The sequence below is a fragment of the Crotalus tigris genome, unplaced genomic scaffold, assembly GCF_016545835.1.
Source record: "Crotalus tigris isolate CLP2741 ecotype Arizona unplaced genomic scaffold, ASM1654583v1 scf7180000017567.3851432, whole genome shotgun sequence".
Classification (NCBI taxonomy): Eukaryota; Metazoa; Chordata; class Lepidosauria; order Squamata; family Viperidae; genus Crotalus; species Crotalus tigris.
Genome location: NW_024096477.1, coordinates 1,265,229 through 1,281,969, shown reverse-complemented (window position 1 = coordinate 1,281,969; position 16,741 = coordinate 1,265,229). Strand labels below are relative to the sequence as shown.

At 40.7% G+C, this 16,741-nt stretch overlaps 1 protein-coding gene across 3 annotated transcripts in view; it reads right to left on the bottom strand.

Moving 5' to 3' along the window:
* Positions 1–11,897, bottom strand: part of FRMD1 (FERM domain containing 1) — a 49,161-nt gene extending 37,264 nt beyond the window's left edge. Inside the window, exon 1 of one of the 3 annotated variants that reach the window (XM_039349902.1) lies at positions 11,303–11,897. The gene's annotated coding sequence lies outside the window, so the exon portion shown is untranslated. Of the gene's footprint in view, positions 1–10,677; positions 11,134–11,302 lie in introns of those variants that run through there. The other 2 variants (XM_039349912.1, XM_039349892.1) reach the window with 2 other exon arrangements.
* Positions 11,898–16,741: the final 4,844 nt, after the last annotated feature.

Below are 16,741 nucleotides of genomic sequence, written 5' to 3'. Positions count from 1 at the left end.
ATAACATTAAGAGTCTGGATGAGGAAGATTACTACAAATACTTGGGTATCCTTCAAGCTGACATCAAGCACATTGAAGTCAAGAAAAAGATTAGAGGTGAATACATCAAGAGAGTGAAGAAGATCTTAAAAGTCCAAACTCAATGGAGGAAATACCATAAAGGCAATCAACACCTGGGCAATTCCAGTCATTAGGTACACAGCTGGAATAGTGGACTGGACTCAAGCAGAACTAAAAGCAATGGATAGGAAGACCAGAAAAATAACGACAATGAATCATGCCCTTCATCCACGCAGTGACATTGACAGACTTTATCTACCAAGGCAAATAGGTGGGCGTGGAATGCTACAAGTACATCAGATGGTTGAAGAAGAAAAAAATGGCTTTGGAAGAATATCTGAAGAACAATGATGAAGATGCACTGAACTTAGTATATCAGGAAGGCTTACTAACTACTGGAGAGACCAAACTGGCCTACAAGAAAGACCAAATGAAGAACAGAATAGAGGCATGGGAAGACAAAGCACTACATGGCCAATACATTAAAAAAATAGCTGGGAAAGCAGATAATAACACGACCTGGCAATGGCTAAGAGCAGGAAAATTGAAGAAAGAGACCGAGGGACTAATTCTGGCTGCACAAGACCAAGCCTTAAGGACAAATGCATATAAAGTCAAAATTGAGAAGACAGCAACAGCCAGTAAGTGCTGCCTATGCAAAGAAGCTGAAGAAACAGTGGACCACCTGGTAAGCTGTTGCAAGAAGATTGCACAGACTGACTACAAGCAGCGGCATGACAAAGTAGCAACAATGATGCATTGGAAGATCTGCAAAAAATATCATTTGCCTGTAAGCAAAAACTGGTGGGATCATAAAATAGAGAAAGTCATAGAAAATGATAAAATTAAACTGCTCTGGGACTTCAGAATTCAAACAGACAAGCACCTGCAACATAACACCCCAGACTTAACAATTGTCGATAAGAAAGACAAACAAGTCTGGATAGTGGACGTGGCAGTGCCTGGAGACAGCAGAATAGACGAGAAAGAACTGGAGAAGATAACAAATACAAAGACCTACAAATAGAAATAGAAAGACTGTGGCAAAAGCAAGCAAGGGTAGTACCAATAGTAATAGGCTCCTTGGGTGCAATCCCAAAACAACTGGAGCACCACTTGAACACCATTGGCAGTGACAAATTTGCTATTAGTCAATTGCAAAAGGCGGCCTTATTAGGAACTGCTTCCATCCTGCGACGATACCTGTAATACCATCAAACATCCACATCTGCCTATCCCAGGTCCTGGGTAAGGACTCGATAGGTAGACAAAATGCCAAATCTAGTCTGAACATCTGGCTGACTGTGCGATGATCCATCATCATCATCATAGTAATATCCTACTTGTAAGAAGCTAAGCAAAAATTGCTTGGCAGAAAGCCTAAAAGTCAACCAATGGATTTAAGTGTGCCTCTGTTCATGAACACTTGAAATTAATGCAAGCAAACAAACAGCACAAAAGACTCACAGTGACAGACAAAAACCCAAAATCACTAGTTATATTTTTATTGACTTTAGGAATTCCCTTTTCCTAGAAGGAACACAGAAGGTAGCACGATGCCTGTGGTAACCATACATACTAGGAAATATAGTTAAATAGACTTTGCTCTGACAGCAAAGGTTAAGTATTGCTGTTGAAAAATTGAGCAGTCGATCAGGACAAAAATGGGCAATGGGCAAAAATGTGTTATGACAACACATCTTCGTTTCAATACTGCAGATTTCAACATTCATGATATACTGAAGATAAGCAGGACATGCAAACAAAGTAGAATGGGAAGATATAGTAAATTCAACCCTTATAGTCGGCCTTTGTCCATAAAAAAGATTGATTTGAACAGTGGGGCAGAGCAGTGTAGCTCCGATGTACATGAATTTAAAACCTGGTATGTTCCCCCTTTCTGCAATCATGACAGGTAATCCTCAACTTATGATTGGTTGCTTAGCGATTGTTTGAAGTTAGGACAAGCTTGAAAAATATAACCTGTATTCAGATTTCTGACATCTGCTTCCCCCCCCCGTCACATGACTGCCTTTTTGGTGCTTAGCAATTGGCTCACATTTATGGCCATTTGCAATGTCCTAGGGTCACGTGATCACAATTTATGACATTTTTGGCAGAAACCAGCACTTACTTCCAAGTTTCCATAAAAAAAACCCCACCCTTAGCGAACAATGGGTTCGCTTAATGGCATTCACTTAACAACCACTGTAAAAAAATGTAAAATTAATCATGATCACGTGGTGACCCGCTTTACAACTGTCACAACATACAACCAGAATTGCAGGCTCAATTACGGTCATAAATCAAGGACAACCTGTGTCATTCCATGCACAGTCAGCTCACTGGAAACAGAATAGATGATGAGAAAGTTTCTTTCTGAGCTCCCCACAATCATCCACGCTAGTCACCAATGAAAATATCTGTAAGAAGCAAATGTCCCAGCCTCATTGCAACATGTATGTTTCTGTCTCCTCTGCAAGTTGACCTAGTAAGGGTATTGTACCTGGAATGTTGGGAAGTAACCCAGAAGGCTTTGAACTTTTTCCTCCTGTTTCCCATGTTCGACAACAGCAAATTTCCGGAAAAGATTGAGCAAAAACAAAGAGGAAGGGAACACAATGCTATCTACCAATGTTGGTAGATGTTGACTAGTCATAATGTATATGTCACTTCCTAACACATTTTAAACAACTATCCCACAGGTGCTTTTTTCGGAGGCAATTGGACTTCCTTGTTTTTCTTTGAAGATGTTGCACTTCTCATCCAAGAAACTTTTTCAGCTCTGACTAGATGGTAGAGAATGGGAGGATCTAATCAGAGTTGAAAAAGCTTCTTGAATGAGAAGCGAAACATCTTCAAAAAAAAACAAGAAAGTCTAGTTGCCTTTGGAAAAAAAACACCTGTGGGACAACCATGACCTGAATGACTGAGAATCTCCATAGACTTTTAAACAACTAGTTTTAAAAAAAAATTAAATGAATTGGATGTTTATAAGTTTCAACTAGGGGTTTTTTTTGGGAAAAAAAAAGAACACAAAGACATATGTAAAAATAAAAAGATCAAGAAAAGTAGGACCAGCATCTTTTCTCCAATGTTTTAGCCCAACATGTGAAAGCAATAAGATGAACTGCATTCAAATTCATAATATTCATTCATTGCAGCTTCTCTGCTATGTTCTGTAATAATACAGTGGCAGTGCTTTTCCTAACTATTACTGTGGTATGGCAGAATGTGTAATGAAAGAAGAAGAAGAAAAAATCCTGAATATATGAGGGAAAAAACACCCAACTATAAAGAGAGGGACCAAACTCAGAAGGCTTCAAAAAGATGCCAATTCTTAAATCATTTTGCATATCCTTAGCTCAAGGTGAGAGTAGAGCTTTTACTCTGTTTGATTTGGCTTTTGAAGAGCTGTGGGAAAAATGCTTGAGCAGATTGCTAAGTAGTGCAGTCCTTTTGACAAAATTATTATATACGCCAACCCACTTAAGATTTCCTTAACATTTTGCAAGATGCTTTTAATGCTCCCTGCCTAGCAAGGATGTGGAGCTTCTTATAAATTCTACCTTTTATCTCTTGTATCTTGTATCATCTCCCCTAAGCAAAGGAAAAAAACTCACTATTTTCTCCACTGAATAACCAATGCTGTATCCCACATTTATGTGTTCCACCTTGTTTAGAATATACCTCCCATGAACATTCAATTGTAAATAAAAGTTGGCCCTGTTATTATATAAAAGCTCTGTATACTGTCTGGAAAGGTGTGTATTCTTCCTCCCCAAAATCAGCCAATTAATAAACATTTCACATTCTTTCTTTCATCAAAAGTAGTGAACAATCCAGTTGGGTTTTTTTTTTATTACAGCGACCACTAGAAGAAGGCAAGACTTGAAAAATTATTGGTATGTGCAATATAGCAGGTACATAACTATTGAGAGAATGCCTTTGGGATGGTTAGAACTTAATGTTATTTATTTATTTTATTAGCCTCTGTTAATCCTCATGGCAGGGATTTATAACTAAAACTTTTCAAGATAAAAAATAATCCTGTTGAAAGAAAAAAAAGGTTGGAAGGCAGAAAACATAAGAGATGAAAAGAAACTAGACAGCTTTTTCCAATCTGGAATCTTTTAGCTGTGCTATACAATTCGGATCACCCTGAGCTAGTATTATTGCTTTTGGTGCTAGAGAGCACATGGGACTAATACTGGTGAGAATATCATGTGGAAAATTCTGGCTTAGATGTCTGCACAACCTAAAATGGAAAAGGAAGGATGGAAATGGCTTTCATAATAGTGTTTCTTTCTCAGCTAATGAGAATAGGATAGGATAGGATAGGATAGGATAGAAGCTGGAAGGGACCTTGGAGGTCTTCTAGTCCAGCCCCCTGCTCAAGCAGGAGAACCTATTCCATCTCAGACAAGTGACTATCTAGACTCTTCTTTAAAATCTCCAGTAATGGAGCACCCACGATTTCTGGGACAAGCTATTCCACTGGTTAATTGTCCTCACTGTCAGGAAGTTTCTCCTTAATTCCAGGTTGCTTCTCTCTTTGATCAGTTTCCAATCATTGTTTCTCCTCCTTCCCTCTGGTGCTCTGGTGAACAATGTGACCCTTTCTTTCTTGTGGCAGCCCCTCAGATACTGGAATACTGCTATGTCTCCCCTATTTCTTCTTTTCTTTAAACTAGCCAAAGCCAAGTCCTGCAGCTGTTCTTCATATGTTTTAGTCTCCAGGCCTTTGATCATCTTAGTTGCTCTTCTCTGGATTTTTTCCAAACTCTCAACATCATTTTGTGAGATAGTGACCAAAATTGGCTGCAGTATTCCAGGTGTGGTCTTACTAGGGTTTTATAAAGCGGTACTAATACCTCGCATGATCTTGATTCTATGCCTCTGTTTATACAACCCAGGATTGTATTAGGTTTTTTGGCTGCTGCTGCACACTGCAGGCTCATGGTTAAGTGATCGTCCAAGGTCCCTCTCACAGTTACTGTTTTTAAGTCAGGTCTTGTGCAATCTGTACTTGTACCTTTGATTTTTCCGGCCAAAACGGAAAACTTTGCTTTTCTTCACATTGAAACTCATTTTGTTGGATAGGGCCCATTGTTCAAGTTTGTCAAGATCTTTTTGGATCCTGAGTTTGTCTTCCGGGGTGTTGGCTACTCCTGCCAGTTTGATGTCATCTGCAAATTTGATGAGTTCCCCTTCAATTTCCTCATCTAAGTCACTGATGAAGATATGGAAGAGTACTGGGCCTAGGACGGAACCTTGTGGTACCCCACTGCTTACTTCTCTCCATGTGGGTGTAGTGCCCTTGAGGACTACTCATTGAGTACGGCTTGCCAGCCAGCTACAGATCCATTTGGTGGCAATGTTGTCTATTCCACCTTTTTCTAGCTTACCAAGGAGTAGGTTGTTGTCTACTTTATCAAATGCCTTGCTGAAGTCTAAGCATACTATGTCCACAGTATTTCACTGGTCTATTAGTTTAGTCACTTTGTTGAAGGACGAAGTAAGATTGGTTTGGCATGATTTGTTTTTAACAAACCTGTGCTGGCTACTAGTTATAACTTTGTTTGCTTCTAGTCGTTTGCAGATCTGTTTAATTATCTTTTCTAGGATCTTCCCAGGTATTGATGTTAAACTGATTGGTCTGTACTTTCCTGGATCCGTTTTTTCCCCTTTCTTGAAGATGGGAACCACAATAGCCCTTTTCCAATCCTCAGGTACTTCCCCTGTGCTCCAGGATTTTTGAAAGATGTGGTGCAATGGTTCTGAGATAACATCTGCCAGCTCCTTCAGAACTCTTATTCTGAGTACATTTCCCCCTGTTTTTGTGAGGTGCAGCCCATCCCTTGCCAAGAGTCCTTCATGAAGGAAATGCAGTCCGTGACCCAGGAAATCAAAGTTTTCTTGGTAACACCAAACCTTTAGCCCAGTGTTTCCCAAACTTGACAATTTTAAGGCATGAGGACTTCAACTCCCAGAATTCCACAGCCAGCAACGCTGGCTGTGGAATTCTGGGAGTTGAAGTCCACATGCCTTAAAATCGTCAAGTTTGGGAAACACTGCTTTAGCCAATGGTTTATTTCTAGAAGGTTGACCATGAGTTGGTAGTCAGGTGAATGTGTCACAGGAAGGTTTCTATTTTATATACATAGCACAAATTCTTCTCTAGGATTCCACAGTCCTTTTCAGGTGTTATCTCTGTGAATCAAACTTGGCACCTTCAAAATATATACACTATTATGACTATGCCTGCTGAGGAATTCTGGGAATTAAAGTCAACACACTACAGGATTCTGGTTAGGGAAAATTTAGTTAATCATTACCAGGGATAAGCTTGAGATTTTCCAGCTCCTTTCCAATCCTTTACTCAATATCCATGTGCTGAGTACAAACATCTGAGTCGCTGAAATCTATGCATATAAAATCTATCTACCGTATTTTCTGGAGTATAAGATGACTTTCTAAAGCACGGAAATCGGTGCTGAAATTGGGGGTCGTCTTATACGCCGAGTCGTCTTATACGCTGGAAATTACGGTAGTTTCCGGCGGATAAGACAACTTTCTAGGCATGGAAATCGGCGCCGAAGTCAGGGGTCGTCTTATACGCCGGGTCGTCTTATACATCGGAAAATATGGTCTATCTATCTATCTATCTATCTATCATCTCTGTAAGAGCGGGAATCCTTTTTATGCAGGAATTTGGCTTACATAAAAGTTTGTACATAACTTTTTAAGACAACCATACCTCAACAGAAGAATATCAGAACAAAGCTAGGAAAACACACAAGTTGGGCCAACAACAGGGTTATAGTTTGCTATAATTTGAATTCCATGAAGACCATACACACCATATTGTGTGCCCTCTTTACTGCCTACTATTTGAACTTGAACATTAATTCCCAGAGGTAGAAAAATACCTTTTACTTCTATTTTTTTTAGCAGAGTGCTAGAGCTAGTCTATTGAAACAAACAAATCAGCAATTTAACACTTCCATAGTAAGTAGGAGCATTCTTCATTATAAGAACATCCTGGATTTAAAACCCAGCTCAGCCATGAACCATTGGGGACCCTTTTGCAATAAATAAATAAATAATGAGGTAAACCTCAAACAGGCGCCAAGGAAGAAAGGGAAAGAAAATTTGAATTGCCCAAAGCACCAGAGCTTTACTGAGCCAGCAACTGCATCTTTTGCTCTGCTGCAATTATTTTCTTGACATAGGAGAACCTGCTTGCTATTGCCCCAATAAAGATTACATCAAAATACCTTGGCAACTCTTGGCAGCAATCCATTTCTTTTCTTCACTTGTCAATCATTTTGTTGCCATTTTTTTCCAAAGTAATGAAGTTGCTGTTTCTTAGCCCTATTTCATTACCCATTAAATATATGGAGGAAATAATACTTTTTTTTAAATCTCTTAAATATATAGAAAAAAAATGCTGGCCTACCTTGCCTACATGAGCTCAATGTGCAGCAGGGAAACAGCCTCACTCTGTGGACCTTGCCATGCTAATTCTAGAATTCAGTGAGAAAATAACTTATACCCTGCATTCTTTCTTCTCAGGAAATGTCACTAATTCCAACATATTCCCATTTACCAAACTCACCTTCTCTGCCAGTTACACATATACTTCTCAACTGTACTGATAATGAAAGTTAAGTCCAACAAAGAATCCTGTAACACTGGGCATAATTTGTCCAAATGCCAAAATGTATAAATCAAAATTGAATATGTGAACCAGTGCCAAACAATAAAACACTCAAGGTAATTTTACAGACAGATAAACAGAACATCACTGGAAATATTCTACAAAAGCAGAGACTGATCATTGTACAGATTATTCCAGACATGAGACTTAATATTCGGTGTCAGTTTTTATATCTGCATTTGGAATCAGTTCCCCAGGAAAAAAATTCAATCCTTTACAGGAGACAAAGCTGTGCTTTAATCAGATCGGATGAAGAAGACATTTTTATATAGCTATAGATGAGCAAATCAGACTGTGAAAAACAGGAACCCCCAATTGTTGGAAAACAAAATAGGAAATGCGGATAATTTCTGGCATATTTTGGTTCTCGCTGCTTTAACTATGAGAGCTATATATTGTTGTGGTGGAAATCTGGATCATCTTAGTTTGGACTGAAGATGGAGCTATTCCCATTTTATATTCTCCTCTCTATATAAAAACAAATATTAAAATTGCCCACTAGGGAATTGGTTTTACAGAGTCTCTTTTTTATGTCATAATATTACCTATAACTTTTTTTAATATTTAAAAATTTTACTGGCTACCTGTGGTCCCAAATTCTGTGACTTCTGGCATTTCTTCATAAGATACAATTCTACATATTAGCAACATGTGGCAAAGGCCACCCATTTGTGCTTCATTCTCCAAATCCTTCTCCCAGAGGTCCATAGATTTATTTACTAAAATGTCCAGTTTTCTGCCTCTTCTTCCCCAACATGCAAATAGCTTCTATAAAAAATGAATACAATGCAATTGTTATGACAAAATATAATTAAAACACCATTCATATATTTAAGGAACTAATAAGGCAAATGCCACAGTGGCACACTCCAAATGCTGAAACACTTGGTGGCCTTTCAACATTAAAAGAGGGAGTTCTACAATGGGGAGGAGGCGAGGAAGTCAGCATGCCGTATTTATTCCATAGACCTGGGGCTGCCACAATGAAGATTTTGCTTCCAGGTCTAGCCCCTCTCAAACTATCCTTCATGTGCTGCAAAGCGGAAGAGGAATCTGTCCTAGTTTAGTTAAACCATCTAGGTGAGTCCCAACTGTGCAAGATAGCTAACTCTGTAGCTTATGCATTTTCAATAAATGCACAGATTCCTTCAATCAAAGACATAGAGACATTGACGATGGAGCCTGAATGTCTGTTCCTGCTTTCTTCTTCACATATTCTTCCAATACATTGGAGTTTCACTCGATGCCATCACCTGCATTTGACTGCTGATTCTTATGGCTACAAGTGTGCAAGAGAAAATAACCCTAAACTCTATATTGTACAGTAGAACTACAGAAAATCTTTTAAAAAGGAGCAGATTTCAAAGCAATCAACCTAGAACTGTCAGAAACTTCCTGACAGTTAGAACAATTAACCAGTGGAACAACCTGCCTCCAGAAGCGGTGAATGCTCCAACACTGGAAGTTTTTAAGGAGAGACTGGACAGCCATTTGTCCGAAATGGTATAGGGTTTCCTGCCTGAGCAGGGGGTTGGACTAGATGACCTCCAAGGTCCCTTCCAACATCATCATCATCATCATCATTATTATTACCTGTGAAGGTATTATCAATCTGCCGTGAGATTTAACCACATCCATTCACCACTGAATCATTAAGTGTGGGATTCCATGTACCTTAAAGGAGTCTTGTGAAAGCAAGATTAATCATTTATCCAAGTATGTATTTATTTTATTAAACAAATTTAGATAGCTGCCCAACTCACAGGCAGGTGACTACTGTGTTCACAAGAAGCCAAATAATTGGGTTAAATCTCTATTTCCTTTAATTCTTAAAGGAGGCAACGTTGCTTATTTGGTATGTGGGCAGTTGGGAGGAAAATGACTAACTTCAGAAAATATGCACGCATGATATTTCCAGATGACAATGTCCCTAGTTTGCTCCTTGTAGGTAAAAGTGTCTGAAGCAGCCCTAAGCACATAATTTTAATTGAATGAGTACAGAAATTTTTACCTTCTCAGCTGAAACACTCATCTTTAAATTTAAACGAACCCCCTTGAACAACACATTTTCATAGCAATTCCAAAATTCAGTTGTCTGATAAATCTGTTAGATGAATATTCTATACATCTTACATTTGGATTTTTTTATATATATATAAGTATTTCAAACTAAAATACTGTGCTGCCTCTAAATATTCTAATGCATCTCTTAATGCAGTTGTCTAACACTAGTGATATTCCTGAGCATACAAAACTCCGGGGGGGGGAACCCCAGTGGGATGGGGTAGTGCAGAAAAATTAAGAGTGGAGAACCTCTAAAGTTTTTCAGGCATTCATCTGAGCGTTTGCATAATTCTAAACTTGTTTATCTTTTCAAGGCTACAGCAATGGAATTTAGAATTATATTGTTTCTTCTATTGTAACTTTATTTCCAACCCTTACTCTAGTCTAGAAACTACTGTAGATCAAAACCTAGAAGTTAAATTAGACAAACGTTACCGTTTTTATGCAGAGCTAGGCTACCTACAGCTTTTTTTTTTTTTTTTTGAAGCATTCTTCAGGAAAGCTTTATCCCCAAGAAATGAACATTTCAAGACTTTCTCCAAAGCCGATGCCTGCTTAAACCTGTTGCTTGGCACGCGACTCGAAACGTTCGCGCCGCCGAGCACGTCTAACAACAACAACAAAACAGCAGTCTAGGAGAAAAGCAGCCAACAAAGACTTTTAAGCTACGTGCTAATCGGAAGGTTTACGAAAGCGTGCCCGAAAAGGAAACGGTGCCGATCGTGTGAAACGTGGATTAAACGTCGCGCGCGTGTGTGAGTCTGCACACGTATAAAATAGACGGGAGAGGGGTGGAGGGTGGGTGGAAATCCAGAGTAGCTAGTACTTACAGCCAAGTCCTGCGTGCGGAGCAGCGAGTATCCGATGAAGGGGGGGGGGGAATGTATTAATTTGACTCGGACTAGCTCCTGTTTCTCGGGCGCATCTAATCTCGGTGCTTCCCCCCCCCCTTCCTCCAAAAGAACTCAGGAGTCAACCTGATCCTCTTAAATGGCGAGGTACCACCGACCCCTCACAAAGAGGGGGAGCCGGTGGGACCCGCGGAGGGCGGAAATTCAGCATCGGGAGGCGCCCTTCCAGCTGGCCCTTTGGGATTAAGGGTGAGGCGGGCGGGTCAAGCCCTCGGCCTTGGCGAATCAGCCACCAATCGCGGCGCTGCTCCGGCCATCCCACCCCCGCCCTCGCTTGGTGGCGCCTTCCAAAGCTTGTAAACAGCCGAGAGGGCGGCTTTGTGGCTTTCTCAAAGGAGCCCCACGTGGAGAGGCGGGGCCCTAAAGACGGAGTCACCCCGGGAAAGCCCAGCGGCACCGCTTCCCCCGATGCCCCCTCGCGAACAGCGGCAGACACCCCCCCTTTGGGATGAATGAGGGTGGGGGAGGGGGTTCGTCAACCCCAGACATCGCGCAGCTACTATAGTTACAGTTCAGGTCGGTGCTCTGGATACCGGGAACTCACCCAGAAACCAGCAACGTGGAACTGGAGCCGAGTCCAGAAACAGCCCCCTTTCCCACTTTCAAGGGCTTCGTAGCGGGTCACTCTTCCAAGGAGGTAGAGGAGGTGTGTGGAGGTCAGCTGGAGATGTTTGCTGAGGACTAGTGCCTTGCAGTAAGGTTTTAGTCCTTAGTCCGGTGATTCAGACTTCATTATTGGAGCAGGTGATTCATGAGTCAACTCATACATGGATTTATTTGTGTGGCAAAAAAAAGAAGAAAAAAAAAGGTGAGGCCATGGACACCAGCCAATACAAAAATGGGGTAGGAGGGCAAAAAGGGGAAAGGTAGCTTTCAATTTAAGACAATGAAAAATGTGGTATTGGGAAAAGCAGCTGTTGGCTTCATGAAAGTTAATTGTTACTTGCTGGGTGGAGAGTTGTTAGTTTATTTAAAAGCCACCCAACTTGGTGCTAGCAACAATTTAAAAGAACAATAACATAAATAAAGTAATAAAAGCTAATGTAATGCTGTGTCACCAACGATTGACTAAGGCCCCGCCAAAACATGGCCATCATGCAGACCAAGCTCACTAAAAATCTGTCCTCGACTTACAACAGTGCATTTAGTGACCGTTCAAAGTTACAACAGCACTGAAAAATGTGATTTATGAGCATTTTTCACAGTTAAACCTTTGCAGCATCCCCATGAGGAGGTGATAAGCCGCCTAGGAAAGCCAAGGGAAATCATCAAAACAATTAAAAAATGAAAATTAGAATATTTTGGACAGGTGATGTGACACCCAGAAAAATACAGCATACTCCATTTAATCCTCCAGGGAAAGATTGAAGGCAAACGAGGTCCAGGCAGAAGAAGAACATTGTGGCTTCAAAATCTAAGGGACTAGTTTGGACAAAACTCAGCAGCACTTTTTCGTGCGGCTGCTGATAAAAACAGGAGTGTCAACATGATCGCCAACATCCGATAGCGGATATGGCAGAAGAAGAAGAAGAAGCATCCCCATGATCATGTGATCAACATTCAGAGGCTTGGCAACTGGTTCATATTTATGACTGTTGCTGTGTCCTGGGGCCATGTGATCCCCTTTTGTGATCTGATAAGCCAAGTCAATGGGGAAGCCAGATTCATCTAACAACCGGTTGCTAATTTATCAACTGCAACGATTCACTTAGCAACTCTGGCAATACAAGTTGTAAAATGGGGCAAAATTCACTTAACAGATGTCTCACTTAACTACAGAAATTTTGGGCTCAATTGTGGTCGTAAATCGAGGACTACTTGTATAGGGGAATAGCCAGGTCTTTAAAACTTTGGGGAAGGCCCAATAGGGTTGGTGCCATCTAGATCATGGAGGACATAAAGCAGGGTCTGGGATAGAGAAGGCACATCTTGTGATCTCATTAGATAGCACTATCTTATAGAGGGGGTGTGGAACATTATCATTTAGTCGGATATGGTGGGATGGGTAGAAACAATTGAAAATAGCCACACAAGTGACTGTTCTGGCACTATGAAGGGCTTTATAGGTAATATTCAGTAACTTCAACTGCAGTTGGAAGCTTATGGGGAGGCAGTGCAGCTTGGGAAGCAGTAGCATGGCATAGGTATGCTGTGGGGCACCCAAATAGATCACATCATTCTAGATGGGCTGAAGCTTCTGAATACTCCTCAAGGGTAGCCCTGTGTAAGGTTCATTACAGTAGTCCAAATGCGAGGCGAGTAAGGCATGGGTGACCGTCAGCAGAGCCTCCTGGTTTAGAAACAGGCACAATTGGTGCACAAAATGGATGTGTGCAAAAGACTTCTTGACTGCAGCTGCCACTGCTCTTTGAGCAAGACCTGCAAGTCCAAGAAGATTCCCAAGTCCTCTTATTTGAGAAATTGTAACCGTACTCAGAATTAAATGTGGACATTATACAAATACAGGAAGGTTCCAAAGCCTACAGTATTTGGTCTTGGCCAGATTGGGGCAAGACCAAATCTGTTTCTTTCCCATCCAGAGCCCTACAATCTCCAGGAACTGGGAAAGAATCTATACTATCATCTGACCACTTTGTGGCACTTAATTTTGACATCATCAATACATTGACGATACCTTATCCCATATCGATTCATGACATCACCCAGCAGCTTCATGCAGATGCTAAAGAGAGGAGAGTATAAAGTCTTGAGGTGTCCTGCAAAGCAGAGATCAAGGCCCAGAACTCTGTCCCCCATGACAGCCATTGAGAAACAAGAACCGTACAATAGCGTGCCTCCCACTTCCAGATCTTCAGCTGGTCCAGAAGGATGCCAGGTTTAATGTGCAACCTTTCCTTATCTCCCTCTCTATCTTCCTTTGCCCATCACTATCATGATATTGCCACCTGCCCTTTCTTCCTTAAAAGCACCCCCCCTTCTCAAATTCCTGCCCTCTATTCTACAAGAGGGCCCATTCCTACACCAAATGACACTGATTCAACCAGCTAACCAGTCAGGTGTCAGTGATGGTTCTGTTTAGCACTCAGTGCTCCTTGATCTAACTTGTAATTTGCACTCTATATCACAGGCATATACACACTCATCAAAATAAAACATTCCATTCTACCACCACCACTGTCACCACCTCTGTAACCAGAGGGGAACAAAACAAAACTCTTCAGTTCTAGGCTGCATCTTTCCCCTATTTCTCACCCAAGAGTGATCACATGACGGTCAGCAAACTTCCCTCAACATCAACCAAAACCAGTTCCAAGACCGGAGCTTCTCCTCACCAGTTTTCTGAGAGATGGTGATATATAGCTCCAGAACCACAGAATGATGGAATTCATAGGACAGGTACCAGTGCCGACAAATTCCTCAGCTCCATGAGTCTGATGAAATGGACAACATAAATCGATCACCAACTAGCAGACTTGGTGACCCAGCCACCAAGTTGACAGGCTCTAATATGTGCATTCTACTCACCTATTCAAAATTGATAGCTCTTGGGCATTTGCTTCACATTTCCCATTTATGGGTGCCATCAATCAAAGCATGTAATCAACATGCAAAGGGGATTATAAAAAAATCACATGATTTAGTTTTATCAAACCTTGGAAAAGAAAAGTGGTCCATGTTCTGTATCTAGGACTGCTGTGTATTAGGCTTTAGAATGGAGTCCATTTTTTCCTTCAGCTTCAGCTCCAAATTTCTTCAACCATGTCAACAAATGTTGGAAGGTGTCATTACCAGAAGTGTTCTTTAAATAAAGGCCATTATGAAAATGCCCACATTTCCTCTCAGCTTAATCAGAAAAAATTGTAATTAATTTAATTCTGCTGATGAGGAAATATCATTTACACAATGACACCAGTTTCCCTTGAATGTATGCACACATTACATAGGAATCACACTTGGTATTCGGTCCTCTGCATTCTTAGTTAGTTACACATTGCAATAAAGATTAACAGTAGGGGATTAACTATAGGAAGTTGAAAAAGAGTGCTTGGTTTGGAGTCCTTGGTGCTCTCTGAGTTTGGTTGTTTGCCTGCATGTGTTTCATTACCCAACTGGGTAATACCATCAGTGTGAGTGAGTGTGGGATTTGCTCTCTCTTTCTCTATGGTAGCTTGCCCTGCCAGTGTAGGTATTGGTGGGAGTTTCTCCTTGATAGTTCCTTGATTAGGGTATTGTTTTCTGCTTGATTGTTTGCCTGAGTTCAGAGAGTACATCCCTGCTCTAGATAAAGTGGCTAGGAGAAATTTTTCTTACTCTACCAAAATAGTAGAATTCAGGAATAGCCAGTGAAGCCAAATGGAAAAATAGAGAAAAACTTGGCTTGTACATTAATTTAAGTCATGGCTTATTTAGCCATGGATCACAGTTGTTAGGATTCAAATGTGATATACCATAAATAATGATTTGCAAGCCCTGATAGCTGTATTCACATAATATTTTAAGTTCAGGATAGATTATGGCTTTGCATAATGTGTGAATCCAGCAGTTAGGAAGTACTTCTTCACATAACAGTTAATTGTTAGTGTTAGAAAAAAAGATAATGCAATAATACATTTATTGTAGAGCCTTTTCATTATTGTGACATGGCTATTTCTCTGGAAGCTAATTTAAGAGAAATCGTGACTCATCATCAGCCACTCAGTCGTGTCCAAGCTTTGACCACTCTATGGATCAGCACTCTCCATGCCCCTCTGTCTCTCACTACCTCCTTCAGATCTGCCATGGCATCATCCCAGTGTCATCATTTATATGTCCAGCCAACGAGTACTAGGGTGGCCCATTCTTTTTCCACTGATCACTCCCAGCATGATGGACTTTTCAAGTGAGTCCACTCACTTGACACGATCAAAGTATGATAGCTTTTGTTTGGTGATCTTGGCTTTGAGTGGTATTTTTGTTTTCTTGATGTTAAGGTGCAGACCAAACTTCTTGCTTTCATTTTTGACTCTGAAATTAGTCACTCCATATTTTCATTGATTTTTGCAAGCAGTGTCATATCATCTGCATAACGGAGGTTGTTGATATTCCTACCACCGTTTTAATCCCAATGGTAGATTCCTCCAAATGTACATTTCTCTTAACTATTTCTGTATTCATGTTGAATAGTATAGGTAACAGGATGCAAGCTTGCCAAGTGCCTTTTCCAATTCTGAACCATTTTGTGTCTTCATATTCCATTCTTACAGTGGCTACTTGATCAGAGTACTGAATGAGCTGGATACGGTGTGGTGATATTCCCAGTTCTTTGTGGCAGTTCCATAGCTTGTCATGGTCAACACAGTCAAAGGCATTTGTGCAGTCAATGAATCACACGTAAAAGACTTTTGGGTATTCCTTTGCTTTTTCCATCATCCAACATAGATCAGCAATATGATCACGTCTTCCTCTTCCTTTATGAAATCCTGCTCTCGATTGGCAATTGGATTCAAAGGTTGCTGGATTACTTTCAAGAGAATTTTACTTATGTGTGGTATCAAAGCTATGGTTCAGTGGTTGGAACAGTCTTTTGTATAACCTTTCTTCAGTATTGGGATAAATATTGACCTTTTCCATTGCCACTGACCAGACTTCCATACATTTTGGCATAGCGCTTGTCAGTGCTTTTGTTGGCAGCAGTCTCTGCAGCTCTGCTGGAATTCCAGAAAACTCCAGGGGCTTTGCAGTTAGGTAACTGGTTGAGTGCCCACACTACTTCCTTCCCCAGGAAGGATCGGGATCCATTTCTGGTAGGTCTGCTTTTCATGTTACAACTTGGCCTTGTTTTTCCATTTGTGTAAAGTTGTTCTGCGTATTCCCGCCTGCTTGTTGGTCATGCAATTCCTGCCCCTCACCTCCTCTGACCATAGCCTTCCTTGCTATAAAGGGGTTTCTGGCCTTCTTCACAATGTTGACTATTGGTCTCATCCCTTAATCATAAGAGATTAATATCAGGACTAAATAATTGTTTAAGGGTGTAATTGTTTAC